General features: G+C 49.5%; 1 long non-coding RNA gene across 3 annotated transcripts in view; it reads left to right on the top strand.

Moving 5' to 3' along the window:
- Window positions 1-114: 114 nt before the first annotated feature.
- The window catches only part of LOC108286856, a 56,016-nt gene continuing 44,743 nt past the window's right edge, over window positions 115-11,387 (top strand). For 2 of the 3 annotated variants that reach the window (XR_005196379.1, XR_001818110.2), the window contains exons 1-3: window positions 115-345; window positions 1,009-1,202; window positions 1,604-2,072. This is a non-coding gene — a long non-coding RNA (uncharacterized LOC108286856). Of the gene's footprint in view, window positions 346-895; window positions 1,203-1,603; window positions 2,073-11,387 lie in introns of all 3 variants that reach the window. The other variant, XR_005196380.1, reaches the window with a different exon arrangement.

Here is an 11,387-nt window from a genome sequence, read left to right as displayed (position 1 = left end):
GCCGACCCCGCGCCGGCCCGCCCGGGGGACGCCGGCCCCGCTCTGGGCGTCACTGCGCGCCCCGGCTAAGCGCGCCCCGGCATCCGTGCGAGACGCGCGCGCCCGCCGCCGCGGGGGGCTCCCGCCGCCGACCCGGGACTGGCGGGGAAGAAGGCGGGCGGAGGGACGCCGCGCCCGAGCCGCTCCTCTGGATGGCGACAGAGACGGCCTGGCGCGCCCGCAGCCTGGGCACCCCGGAGGACGGCCTGGCCGGGTGAAGTTTGCGGACTCGGGCCTTCCGGGTCCCCCTCCGCTGCCGCCGCCGAGGCCTGGAAGGCTGAGGGTGGGGGCCAGACGTCTCCTAAGGTGGGTTGTGGGACTTGGACCCGGAGCTTATTCCAAGTAGAGGGTGCTTTGGGCCTGTTCCCCAGGGGGGGGCCCTGTCACCCCAAGTAGGGCTCGTGCAGTGGGGTCCCTGAGTCCACGGGGAGCACAGCCTCGGACCGCAGCAGAGTCACCTTCACGGGAGGCCCCGCGCGCATGAGGGCTCCTCCTCCCCCCTGTGTGGCACTGCCGGGCACAGGCGCGCACGTCCCCTCCGTCCTCCGCCCCAGGACCACTCTGCCACGGCCGATTCCTTGCTGAGCCATCTCCTGGCCCATCTTCCTGGAGTCCCTGCAGGACCAGCTCTCGGTGGCGCCTCCGGCTTCCAGTCCCGGGACTGGTCCTATGGAGGTGTGCTTTCTGAGAGGGTGACAGTGACCGTCATCTATTTTACTTGCACAGTCAATGACCATCTGCAAAACAAGTTCACCCCTCTAACAACAAGCTAAAAATGGGAAGAGTGGGCCCCATGAGGACACGTTCCCCATGTCCACCTCTGCTGCTTATGTTCCCTCTGCACCTCCCTCTGCAGCCCAGGAGACTCGCTCCCCAGTCCGGGAGGCCCGGGTGGCCCTGCTGCCGGGGGAGGCACTGGCTCCTGCGGGCACCTGCAGCAGCGCCACCCCGAGCTCTCCCTTCTTGCAGGTTGGCGGCCAATAGGACTCCTGCCCCGGGACTCACAAGATCTCCATCCGGCACAGGGGCTGGGGCCTGGAGCACCCCGAGAGCTTCTTTTGGAGCCAGAGACCCTTTTCTGAGGAGCCAGTAGAGGGCCTGCGAGTCGGATTGAGCAACCAGCGAGAAGCAGCGTCCTCCCTGCATCTTGAGGCCTGGTCCAGGTTGGTGAGGGCATGTGGACCCAGCCCTACACTCATGCACAGCTCATGCCTGCGGGCATTCACCCCTGGAGCACAAACCGCACCACACGTGCACACGTATTCTCCTTCAGTCTCTCACACTCACACACATTCATGCACACACACACATACACACACAACACTTTGGAGAAACTGAGGCCAAGAAAGGCAGTTGCTCACTGCAGGTCCTCTAACCCCCATCCCAGTGGTTGGTGTGGACTGAAGCGTCCTTGCCAGGGGCTCCGACAGGATTCTTGCGTTAATATGATTGTTTCCACGCTTGTTTTTCCCCAGCAGTTTTCAATCCCTGTTTAATTAAAACACTGACTTTCCTGTTTAGTATCTTCTCAACTGCGGCTTCTCGCTGCTCTCTTTCCTGGCAGGGAGGTGACTGCAGAGGTTGGGGGTCCTGACAACTTTGGGGTGGTCACGCACCCCTTGCCTCTGGATGTGCAGGGTGGTCATGGGACCCTGGCAGGGAGGGCCTCCCTTGATGGGATTCTGTGGAGCCAACCACTGATGCCCAGGTCTCCACCTTCACCACTTCATTACTTCCACCGAAGCCTTTTATCCTGCTAAAAAGGACGTGGCTTTTAAAATGTGACAGCTTCCATTTCATCCTGTCCATGCGGAACTCCTGCACCAGACATGCCTTCATTCAGCCTCTACTCGTGGAGCACCTACTAGGGCCAGGCACTGGGGCTGGGAAAGCCAACAAGACACAGAGTTTCTGTCAGTTTGGGAAGCAGACAAGGAAACAATTCCAGTGCAATGTGGCGGCCGTCACGATGGGAGGGAGTGGAGAGCCAGGAGGGAGCATTTACCCTGAATCATGCTCTCGAGCGCAGCCAGGTGTGTGCCAGGGTGGGCTTCTGGTGCCAGGGCGGGCTTCCAGTGCCAGGGCGGGCTTCCGGTGCCAGGGCAGGCTTCTGGTAGGCTGCTATCCACACCCTTTTTGTCTCATTCTTAAGACAAACACACACACATGCACATACATATGCACATGTGCACTCACATGAGCACACACACATGAACACACATGTGCACACACGTGAACACATGCACACACATGCTTGAAGTGAACGTTTCCGGAGCAGTATTTACCCCAACAATACTCTGATGTTCTCTATTCCATCCTAATCCATTTTCGAAATGCTGGTTGCCCACCCAATAATTTGGTTTACAGTAATTTTCTTTGTTTTAAAAATATGGTTCGAAGAGAGATGCCGTCTACCTTGACTTTGGGAGGGTACACTGGAGCCTTCCTGCCAAGGACAGGGGCTGTGGTGACAGTGGGGTGGCTGGGGAGCGCTCCCAAGCTGAGGAAAAGGGGTGCAGTGCGGTCCACGGCCTGCTGTATGCGGGAACTCAGACGCTGAGGTTTTTGTGACCTCAGCATTAGGGCTATGGCGGGAAACCCTGGGCTGTGGGAATGTAGTGGCTGGTGCATTGCGCGCTGAAAATTTCCAAAAAAAGGGAATGAAAGGGGAACGCTTGGTGCTTGTGACTTGGAGTCCAGAATGGTTAAGAGTCTGAAACCTGGCGATGCTGGAAAAGGTGAATTCTCCACCCAGGTTACAAGTAGAGGGAGCCGAGGAGCGGGAGACAGGGGACGTGTGGGGTCAGAGATCAGACTGAAGAGGCGGGGCCTCCCGTGGGACAGCACCCTTGATGTAATTACAGAGACACCACCCCAGACAGCCCGAAGGCAAAGGCAGGTACCTGGTCCAGCCCCATCCCGGCCGTGTTTCCAGAGGCCTGGAGAGAGAGACCACGATGGAAATTGAGGATGGGGCTGAGCGCAGCCTGAATTCTGTTGCTAGGGAACAGAAAGCTCCGTTCTGGATCCCAACACACGCTGCAGATTGACGATTTTTTGCTGTTGTTGATGGGCTGTTTTTGATTACTAGCTGGAATTGTCAGGAGTTTGGATTTTGAACCCTAAATAAGTCTATTAAATAATCACACCATCGCCTTCACTCCTTCCCAAAAGCACAGGGGTGGCAATTGTTTAACCCTTGAGGGAGTCCTCAGCTCTCACCCCACACCAAGCCACCGGTCCTGGGATGCTTCGGAGGCCTGGCCCATGGGAGGGGTGTCCCGCACGGTGGGTACCCAGCTTGGCTGAGGAGGACAATAGAAAGGGACGTCACCCAGAGAGGAGGGTGGCTGACCAGCGTGCAGCCCCCGGCACGTATTGCAGTCAGGTGGCGTCCTTGCTGCCCTCCTGGGGATATGAGTCCACTGCTGGCTGTGTTCTGCTGTGGTCGGCTGGGGGTGGGTTGTGGTTCCCTCCTCCGTCCGCTCCTCTGCAGTGAGTGTGTCTTATATTTGCCGTTAGGTTGTGGGTGCCCAACTGACCAAGGGGCCCCTGAGATCCTGAATTTGGAGCTGGATGTTTTCACTGGGTGACATGTCAGGATGTCCCGCTGATACGTGGGAGAAAAATGTATTTTATGCGAGGCCAGCGCTGTCCCCTAAAGCAAGCACACAGGTGTCCGAATGGCACGGGGAGCCTGTGGCTGGCTGCGGTGCCTGCTCGCCCCTGGATCTGTGCCGCCTTCTGAAAACAACTGCAGGCTTCACCTTGCACACACATATCCCACATGCATTGTATCAGGAGCTTACTCTGACGGCTGGGGAGGACCCAGGTTGGCAGAGGGAGTGGAGCCAGCTTGGCAGTGGCTGGGAAAATCCAGGTGACAGCCAGGGTGGCTAGCTTCTCAGGAGCAGCTGTGAGGACAGGGATGAGGGGTCTTGGCAGCTCTCCAGGAAGTACAGCTGATGAGCTGTGGGGACTCCAGAGTGGTGGGCATGGCAGAGAGGTCCCAAGAGACTCCCCAGGCTTCTGGCTGCAGAACCTGGGCATGGCTGGGTGCAGTGGTTCAAGCCGATAATTCTAGCACTTTGGCAGGCCAAGAAGAGAGGGTAGCTTGAGGCCAGGAGTTCGAGACCAGCTGGGCAACACAGCAGGACCCCATATCTACAAAAAATCAAAAAGTTAGACAGCATGGTGGTGCGCACCTGTAGTCCCATTTACTCAGGAGGTTGAGGTGAGAGGATCGCTTGAGCCCAAGAGTTCGAGGCTGCATTGAGCTCTGATTGTATAACTGCACTCTGGCCTGGGTGACAGAGGAGACCCTGTCAGGAAAGCAGGAAGGAAGGAAGGAAGGAAAGAGGAAGGGAGGAAGGGAGGGAAGGAAGGAGGAAAGAAGGAGGAAACATGGGATGGAATGGGGGGGGGAGGGGAAAAAAGGGAGAGAGGGAAAGAGGAAGGGAGGCAGGCAGATCAGGGAACTAGCAGGGATGGCCATTGAGATGGACCCTGCCAGCTGCTGGGGATGGCTGTGAACACTGGAGGGCTCAGGCAGCTTCTCAGCCAGCTTCCAGGCCACAGGAAAGACAGCACAAAAGGCCAGAAGATGCACATGGGGAAGGCGAGGCCCAGCAGGCACAAACTGTGTGCCCCCAAGGACAGAGCCCACCTGGCTGCTGAATTCTCAGCCCTGAAAACAGTGCTTTGCAGAGAGTTGATAAATGGCATGAATGCATTATTTAACGATAATTATCCATTGTATTGATCCCGTCTAATAATGACAATAAGTAGTATTGATCTATCCCATACTACGGGCCAGGCCCTAGTCCAAGGGCCTGCATGTACACACTCACTTCATCTTCATAACAGCCCTGGGACGCAGTCGATACCTGGAACCTGGGCATGGGGGAGTGAAGCAAATTGCCCTGGGATTTGTAGGCAGCCATGGGAGCTGAGGCTGGGACCCAGGTAGTCTGCTCCAGAGAACCTGCTCTGAGGACTGTGCCCATGACCTCTCATCACCAAATCACATTCATCAAAAAAAATGCAAAATGGAGGGCCGGGCACGGTGGCTCATACCTATAATCCCAGCACTCTGGGAGGCCGAGGCGGGCAGATCACCTGAGGTCGGGAGTTCGAGGCCAGCCTGACCACCATGGAGAAACCCCATCTCTACTAAAAATACAAAAAAAATTGTCTTGGCGTGGTGGCACACGCCTGTAATCTCAGCTACACAGAAGGCTGAGGCAGGAGAATCACTTGAACCTGGGAAGCACAGGTTGTGTTGAGCCGAGATGGGGCCACTGCCCTCCAGCCTGGCAACAAGAGCAAAACTCCTATCTCAAAAAAACAAAAAAAAGCAAAATTGAGAGACAAGCAAAGGGAATACAGAATGTTCCTCAGTTCTGCCACTCTGAGTTTACCACATTGAGCGTTTTGTTAATATCTTCCATATCCTTTTGCACATATGCATTCATCCTGTAAATATTTCGTAAACAGATTTCTTAGCACATAGCGAATATTATTTCACGGCATTATGTATCCTTCCAGAATATTATGTCTTCTGGCAGCCTGAAATTCTGTGACACATAAATACTGCCATTTATTCAATCAACCTTAATTTTTGGACATTGTGACGATTTCTAGTGTTTGGAAAACACTTCAGAAATGAACACGGTTTTACTGAAATCATTTTCTATATTTATGGTTATTTACAGAAAAAAATTACAGAGCTGGAACTCTTAGGTCCAAATAAGGACATCATTTTGAGGACTTGCTCTATATTGCCAAATGAATTCCCAAAAAGATTAATATTAATTTGTACCCCTCCGGACAGCACGTGGGAGGCTTCCCTGCGCCGGTCTGTTCACGCTGGCCCCGGATATGATCCCTGGCGTGGGTGTCTCGGACAATTTTGCCCGTAGGAAGAAATTTCACTGTTGTTTTCATTTGCATTTGTCTAATGAGGATTCACAATTTTTATGTAGGCCCTTTCAGTGCCTTTCGTAGATCAACTGTTTTTATTCTTTTTCAAGTTTTCTCTTAGTGGGTTTGTCTTTTATTCTTGATTAGCAAGAACCCTTTCAATGCATTTATGGGATATCTTCCTTTAATTTGAGAGGTTTTAAAACAGAAAGAAACAAACGAGAATATCATAATATAACACTATTGTTATCATAATGTGGCAAATCACGTTTTCAGTTGTCTTTGTTGAAGTGTCTCGTGTCCATTTCTCCCCTTGGAGGTTTACGTTTGTTGTCAGTGGGAGCGTGCCCGGAGGGCCTCGTGTTTTCTATCTTGTATTTTAAACAGCTTCATGGAGGTGTGTTGATGGGGGTTCTTTGGGGAAACAGAACCAATAGGCTGTGTGTGTGTGTGTGTGTGTGTGTGTGCAGTGGTGCATCACTTACAGTGGGAATATATTCTGGGAAACGCGGTGTTAGGCGACTCTGTCGTGTGAACTGGTACTTACTCAGATCAAGATGGTGGCCTGCCACACACCCAGGCAATACGGTAGGCAGAGGCCGCTGCTCCTAGGCTACAAACCTGCACCGTGTGCACTGAGTAGGCGATTGTAACACTATAGATTTATCTATCTAAATGTAGAAAATGTATAGAATATATGGTATTATAATTTTTTTTTTTTTTTTTTTTTGAGATGGAGTCTTGTTCTGCTGCCCAGGCTGGAGTGCAGTGGCACCATCTCGGCTCCCTGCAACCTCCGCCTCCTGGGTTCAAGCGCTTCTCCCTGCCTCAGCCTCCTGCGTAGTTGGGACTACAGGCACCCACCACCACACCCAGATAATTTTTTTGTTTTTCTTTTTTTTAAGACAGAGTCTTGCTTTGTTGCCCAGGCTGGAGTGCAGGGATGCAATCTCGGCTCACTGCAGCCTCTGCCTCCTGAGTTCAAGGGATTCTTCTGCCTCAGCTCCTGAGTAGCTGGGACTACAGGCGCACGCCACCATGCCTGGCTAATTTTTTTGTATTTTAGTAGAGACGGGGTTTCACCATGTTGCCCAGACTGGTCCCAAACTCCTGAGCTCAGGCAATCTGCCTGCCTTGGCCTCTCTAAGTGCTGGCATTACAGGCATGAGCCACCGCGCCCAACCTAACTTTTGTACTTTTCAGTGAGACGGACGGGGTTTTGCCATGTTGGCTAGTCTGGTCTTGAACTCGTGTCTTCATGTGACCCACCCGCCTTGGCCTCTCAAAGTGCTGGGATTACAAACGTGAGCCACCACACCCGGTCAGTGTTGTAATCTTACGGGGCCGCCATCCTACCTAAGGTTCACTGTTGACCTGAACATCACCATTCAGCACATGACTGTCTGGAAAGAGAGAGAGAGCGAGATTAACTGGCTGGTGGAATTGTGGGACCTTGCAGGGCAGGCCAGCAGCTGAAGACCCGGGAAAGGGCTGACGGTGCAGCTCAAGTCTGAAGGCATCCTGTGAGCAGAACGTCCTCTCCTGTGGCTGCTCTCAGTCCGTTTTCTCTTAAGTCTTCAGCTGATTGGACAAGCCCACCCACGTTACGGCGGGTGATGTGCTTTACTCAGAGTCTGCGGATTTAAATTCACATCTAGACTTGTGTTTGACCAAGCAACTGGCGCCCATGGCCTAGCCAAGGTGACTCGGAAAACTAACCGTCGTAGGACGCGTAAATAGCTTTCAACAACGCCCACATCTAAAATGGACAATTCGGTAAGTTTTGGCGTATCAGATCCCGGTGGAAGCATCACCACCATCGAGACAATGAACACATTGATGCCATCACCTGCAGCCACACTTTGCCCCCTGTCATTCCTCCCTCCCAGGAAACCATGGATTCTATCACTACACATAGGTTAGAATTTTCTAGAAGTTTATAAACAATGGAATTATCCAGTATATACTCCTTTTTTCTGGCTTGCGTGATTCAGCATAATTATTTTGGGGTGCACGTATCCCAAATAGTTCATTCCTTCCTATTGCCGATACCGTACCGTCGCAGGGATATGCCAGGTGAACTCACCTGCGCTGCACACTGGGTTGTTCGCTGTGTAGACTGTTCCAAACAAAGCTGCTGTGAACGTTTGTGAACAAGTGTGTGTAAGAGCACACGCTTGCTTTCTTTGTGGGTGGATAGCAAGGGCTTTAACTTTTCCTGGGACCACCCCGCTCCTTCACAGCCCGACTGCACCGTCTGACCTGTGCCCCGGCCGTGTGTGAGGGCTCCCGCTGCTCTGTATTCCTGCCATGACCTGGCACGCTTGGTAATGGGTAAGAGGTAGTGTCTCATAGGATATTAATTTGCTTTCCTCTAATGACTAATGATGTTAAGAATTATTTCATGTGTTTATATGCATCTTCTGTGGTGAACTACCCACAGTTTTAATTTTTCTTGATTTCCGAGATTTCTTTATATATTCTAGACACAAGGCCTTACGAGACATAATTTCCAAATACTTTTACCAGTCTATGATTTGTCATTTCAATCTCCTGATAATGTCATTTAAAGAGTGTAAGTTTTTAATTTTCATAAATTTCAGTTTATCAATTTTTTGTTCTATGGATTGCATCTTTTAGTGTCATATTTACAAAATCTATGCCTAGCCCAAGTTCGTAACATTTGAAGGTATGTTTACTTTTGTAAGTCTCACAGTTTTAGGTTTTACAGTTAGATCTGTGACTCATTTGGAGCAAACCATTTGCTCAAGTTTAATTTTTTGAATATGGATTTTCATTTGTCTTGGCATAATTTGTTTGAAATTATTATTCTTTCTCCACCGAATTGCTTCCGCCTCTTTGTCAATAATCAGTTGCCAATATTTGCCTGTGTCTATTTCTGGACTCTGCTGTGTACCGTCGATCTGTGGATCTAACAGTGTCGTGATTGCCGCAGCTTTCCAGTAAGCCACGCAACCGGTTAGAACTCCATTTGTTTCTGTGTAAAGAGGTTTTTGGGCTCTTCTAGATCATTTGCATTTTCAGATGAATTTTAGATTCAGTTTGTCAATTCCCATGAATAAGCTTACTTTTTGGGGTTTGTTTCTTTGTTTTTTTTGGTTTTTTTGGGGGACATGGTCAGAGTTAAGTGGTGTGATCCTAGCTCATCATAACTTGAAATTCCTGAACTCAAGTCATCCTGCCACCTCAGCTTCCTGAGTAGTTGGTGTTACAGGTGTGTGACAGCACACCCAGCTAATTTTTAAAATGTTTTGTAGAGATGGGTCTTGTGCTGTTGCCCAGGCTGGTCTTGAACTCCTGGTGTCAAGTGATCCTGCTGCCTCAGCCTCCCAAAGTGCTGGAATTACAGGTGCAAGCCACTGTGCCCAGCTGCTTACTGTTTTTTTTCTTTTTAAACTAGGATTTTATTTAATATATAAATCAATTTTGAGGGATAATTTGCACCTTTACAATAGTGAGTCTTCTGACCCATAGACACCGTGTCTCTCCATTTACGTAGGTCTTATTTATTTGATCTCAGCAGTACTTTCTAGTTTTCAGTGTACAGGTCTTTCTCATCTTTTGTGATGGTTTTATCATATTTCCTGTACTATTTTAAATAATATTTTTCTATTGTCTTAATTTTTATTTTAATTTTTGATTGTTCCTATTACATAGAACTACATTTGATTTTTACATTCTTGTATTCTACAACCTTGATAAACTCAGATATTAGACCTATCATTGTTTTTTATTGATTCCATCACATTTTCTACATAAACAATTCTATCATCTGTGTATTAAGAGTTTCATTTTTTTTCTAATTTGGATGATTTCATTTCATTTTCTTGCCTTATGGCCTGGGCCAGCACTACAAGCACAATAATGATGTTAACAGTGATTTTCACACTGTTGGTGAGAATGTAAATTAATGCAGCCACTGTAGAAAACAGCCTGGAAGTTCCTCAAGAAATTCAAAATAGAGCTGCCATATGACAGTAATGGTGGCAATCCTACTACTGGATATATATCCAAAGAACTAAGTGAGCACAGGAAAGAGATACCTGCACTGCCACGTTCATTGCAGCATTATTCGCAACGGCCAAGATTAGAAATTAACTTGTGTCCACCAACAGATGGACGGATAAAGAAAATGTGGTATATTCACAATGGAATGCTATTCAGACATAACAAAAGAAGGAAACCCCGTCATCTGCAGCAATCTGGGCGAACTTAGAGGACATTAAGTGAAATAAGCCGAGCACGGACGATTTTTCTCCTTATTGGTGGTTTCAGAAAATTGATAGTCTTTGTGTCGTTTTCTTCCTGTTTCTTGTATTTGGGATTCTTTGACTTGGATCTGTGCATTCATAATTTTCATCAAAGTTGGAAATATTTCAGCCATTATTTCTTCAGTTTGTTGTCTGTTTCCCCCCCAGTGGCTCCCAGTACACACTGTCTGAAGTTATAGCTTAACAATGCACTGTTTATTTTTAAGATTTCCCTCTCTCTTTCCTTTTGAATAGTTTATGTTGCTAGATCTTCAAATCCATTAACCTTTACTTCTGCCATTAATCCCGAGAGTGTAGTTTTCAGCTCAGGCACTGTGCTTTTTATTTCTAAAATTTCAATTTATGTCTTTTTATAGGTTCCGTGTCTCTACTTGGCTTTGTGAACATATGGGTTACTGTTTCCATAACTTTAAAGATGCCTTTTTCTGCTAATTCTAACATCTTGTGTCAGTCCTGGGTTGGTCTCAATTGATTGATTTATGCTTTCGAGTGCTGAAATTTCATGCTTTAAGGATTCTTGGTGATTTTTGATTGGGCCTCAGACAACATGAGTTTTGCTTGTCGAATGCTGGATATATAAAATTTCTTGTTAATATTCTTGGGTCATGTTCTTGGTTGCAGTTAATTCACTTGGGAGCAGTTTGGTCTTTTGGGGTCTTACTTTTCGAGATTTTCAGGAGGAGCAGAGCGGTATGGAGTGCAGGGCTCATTCTTCCCGCGTTCTGGATGCTCTACCCATGGCCTCATGAACCTTCACTTCCTGTCTTCTCATTAGCGGGCACGGGCACTATGCCTGGCCCTGTGTTCACAACTGGGACTAATACACCTAATTCTTCTGGGTGCTTCTTTCTCTGGCCTGGGGTGGTTGGATGCGTCCACCAAGGAGTTCTCACGCGAATGCTTTAAGACAGTCCCATGCAGGACCCCACAGCCCTCTCTCTGGACAGATTTCACTTATGAGGTACCCTGTGGATGAATGCTAGGCATCTGTGCCTCATTGCACTCCCAGCTTTCTGTCCTCACCACAGAGTCCGGCAGGCCCTTCCTGGCTTCCTTCTCCCTGCCCCGAAGCCTGGGGCCCCTTCCCTGCCCCGCAGCCTGGGGCCCCTTTCCAGGGAGTCAGTTCCCTGCCCC

This window comes from Cebus imitator, unplaced genomic scaffold (assembly GCF_001604975.1).
Source record: "Cebus imitator isolate Cc_AM_T3 unplaced genomic scaffold, Cebus_imitator-1.0 Scaffold329, whole genome shotgun sequence".
In the NCBI taxonomy this organism is placed as follows: Eukaryota; Metazoa; Chordata; class Mammalia; order Primates; family Cebidae; genus Cebus; species Cebus imitator.
Note: the sequence above shows the minus strand (reverse complement) of the source record. Positions and strands in the feature narration are given on the sequence as shown.